General features: G+C 42.7%; 1 long non-coding RNA gene across 1 annotated transcript; it reads left to right on the top strand.

The window, feature by feature from the left end:
* Nucleotides 1-170: 170 nt before the first annotated feature.
* Nucleotides 171-2,461, top strand: LOC121918176. Its single transcript, XR_006101177.1, has 3 exons — nucleotides 171-621; nucleotides 799-873; nucleotides 2,053-2,461. It is a non-coding gene; the product is annotated as an uncharacterized LOC121918176 (long non-coding RNA).
* Nucleotides 2,462-3,390: the final 929 nt, after the last annotated feature.

The following is a 3,390-nucleotide window of genomic DNA, read 5'->3' as shown; positions in this document are numbered from 1 at the left end:
GTATATGATAAAATCAACTGCAAAATATAGAAATACAACTATGCTGTAAGAGCAGGTTCCAGTAAAGCATTCGAAGTGTGGGAGTAGAATTTATCTTTCCTGAAATGCTCACTGGAATAGTATGGATCTTAACATATGTTCTAAAAACTCAGAGCAGGTACCTTTCCCAAACCCATGTTATGGTGGGTGTTGATCATGAGGGTGCCAACAATGAAAATGCACTGTTCTTGCCAAGTAAACATCAAATGTTATATAGTGCTGGGAGCAGGATGCTGTTTAATAACCTAAACACAATGAGTGGTGTTTTCCATGATACTCTGGGTTGTCATAGTCAAGCTGGGTAGGGTTTGAATAGTTTAAAAAAATAGCAGAATGAATTATACCTGGAAATGAATTGGCTCCCAGCATAAATTTTTCTCTACAGATATTATACCTCTTACAGGCAGCTACCACCAAAAGGCACATGCTGCCATGTTCAGGAGCATTGAGCATTTTCAGAGAATCTTCAGCAACAGTCTTCCAGCTGGGCAAAATGAAAGCAGTGCTCTGGGCTCAATGAAGAGTGGCAATGACTAGCTGAATATCAAAAATGAAAATCTACAACCAGAAAAACCAGCATTTGTAGGTTTTGTCTTCTAGTGAGGGTTATTTGAAGTAATTGGGTAAATGTGTCTTATGCTCATTCTCTGATCTTGCTTTTAACCTTTGTAGTGGGGTGGCAGCAGGACGAGGGATCTGAGCTGAACTTTCTTGTATGATACTTGTCACTGACATGGACATTTCTCAATTACCTGGCAGGTCCTGCGAAACAAAGGTGTATATGAGAGTGTGAAGTACATCCAGCAGGAGAACTTCTGGATTGGCCCAAGCTCGGTAAAGGCTGTGCTTCCTTCTGGTCTGCATTGTTCCTCTGGAGGCAGTTCTTACCATGACAAGAAATTCAGTGTGTGCATTGTTCACACAGTGGCTTTTTGTATCAGTAGTTAGATTATAAATGCTGGCTCTTGACTTTCTGTGCTGTGTAACAACCTGCAGAGTGTAATTACTGAAATAAATCTTGGCCTTTAGCTACCCACTTCCCCCAGGAAATGGCAGTGTCTGGAACAAACACATTTAAAGTATGTAAGAATCCAAAGTAACTTTGTGTACGCAACCATTGTGTGTTAGGAGAAAATGTTTGTTATAGTTCCTGATGCATTCATCAGGTAAACCCAAATAAATTTAGACTTGTCTCCAAAAGTGTATGTTTAAGCAGCAACTTCTTCATCAGACATCCCATTGCTCCCACAATATGTTCTAACCTAGGCAGGAAATATTGCAGAAAGAGGTGAATTTGAACACAAGGGCTTTAAATGTTCCATCCAAAGCAGAAAAAAGCCGAGTGAATAAGGCGTGGTACAGATGCGCCAAATGAAGCCTGCTGGCGAAGTACTAGGGTTAGGGGACTGTGCGTCAACCGCATGGTCCCTAACTGTAGTACGAGGCAGCACCATAATAATGGCACCGCCCCGTGTATACAGGCACCACCATTGTTACGTGATGGACACATAGCATCCGCACATCACACCACGCTTGTGACATCATGAGTGCGCCATTGGCACACTCGGACATCACAATGGCGGCACAAAAAGAACCCGCTTTTGCGGGTTCTTTTTCCTCCAGTGGGAAGCCATGCGGTTTGGTGGCTGCGGCTTCCCGCTAGCGGAAAAAAGGCTACCACCACTCTGCACATTAAGGAAGGTATGTACCAAGCCTAATTTAGGATTGATAGTTAAGACTCATATGAAAGAAGAAGATCAATATTTTTCTGAGATAGGGATAAAATGTACGTCTCTACTCACTTGCATCCCATATAGAAGACCAGAAGTGGGAAAAGTACTAGTGAGACATGCTTTCCCTTCTGTCATTCACGGAAGATTCACAGTAATCTAGGGGTCAACTGGTTGTTGATTTTGCATGATTTCCATGCAAGGTGGAGCTGGGGAGAGAGAAATTGGATGGAGACCCCACTCTCTAATTTCATCATCTTTCCACTACTACGTCCAATTCCAGATTGACCTGATCCACCTAGGGGCCAAGTTCTCACCCTGCATCCGGAAGGACCAACAGATTGAGAAGCTGATACAGAAAGAGAAAGACCAAGAGCGAAAGTCAGGCTGCTGTGTCCAAAATGATAACTCTGGGTGTGTCCAGACACTGCGAGAAGATTGCTCAGTAAGTGCAGTAGTGATGACTTACCTCCTTTGAATTTTGTTGCAGTGCAGGAAAACATAAGTTTGGAAGGTATGTGTTTTAATTTTGCCACTTGTGCTATGAGGCATGAGGAGGACTTGCCCTACCAATACACAGAGGAAGATGGCTACAGATTTTGGGTGCCAAGAAAGGACAGCAAATTTTTAATTATTTAACTGGTTATTATTATTGCATAGGAGGTGTTTGGAGGGATATGGTGAGCATTGGATATCACAATAATGAGACTGGCTTGGAGAGATTTGTCTTGGATGATGGAGTTTCCATTTGTTGCCCTGTCTTAGGGCCAAAGCAGACAGGCAGGAGGGAGCAGCCAGAAGCCGCTCCCAGCCCGATCGTCCCAGGGCCCAGAGGTTGCCTCCTCCCACCTACACAAATAGGAGTAGGAAAGACTTTTGGGGTCACATATGGGCTGCCTTAGCTGCAAAACTTTTCCAAAACTGCTACCTCTTTGTGACTGTCACTTTATTCTATTCATAAACACCAACTAGGCGTAAAACTGTTCTCCTGTTTATAAATGTCAGTAGCATGGTTAATTACTCAAGGTCCAGATAAACCTTTATTTGAAACAGAAATACAACTTTATCTATAAAATGATTTAAACAATGTTTCGCTTGTTGAGATGGTACATACGTTTGTTACTTTAAGCTATTACAGTATTTTCTTAGTTTATTTAGCTATAGTTTCAGATAGCTTTCCCACACTTTCGCCAACAACTCTTAGTTGTTTATACCCAGGACCCTCACAGCATCCTTATTTTAGGTTCTTTTTCTAAACCTACACCAGCCTCCAAAGTTAAATATCCCTCAGGATATGACCCCACAGCAACTCTCTTTCTTAAAGTTCTGTGTCTGGGGGAAGTCCCTCACTACTGGACTCTGCCCCTACCAGACCGTGTCTGACTAAGTTCCTCACTTCTGGATTTCTGCGATAATGGTCCCTATCTATTTCTCCCTCCCAGCAACAACCCTATTTATCATCTCCAGCCATCCATGTGATTGGCTGGCACCAGATTTCTTCCTATTGATTGTTGCTTGACTGGCCCATTTCTGCCAGCTTTCTTCCTTTTGGTTATTGCTAAGCTGGCCAGCTCTCCACACCCTTGAAATTTATCATACAAGGGGAATTGGAAGTATAATC

The sequence above is a fragment of the Sceloporus undulatus genome, unplaced genomic scaffold (genome assembly GCF_019175285.1).
Source record: "Sceloporus undulatus isolate JIND9_A2432 ecotype Alabama unplaced genomic scaffold, SceUnd_v1.1 scaffold_5415, whole genome shotgun sequence".
NCBI lineage: Eukaryota > Metazoa > Chordata > Lepidosauria > Squamata > Phrynosomatidae > Sceloporus > Sceloporus undulatus.
This window is presented reverse-complemented; position numbering and strand designations above follow the sequence as displayed.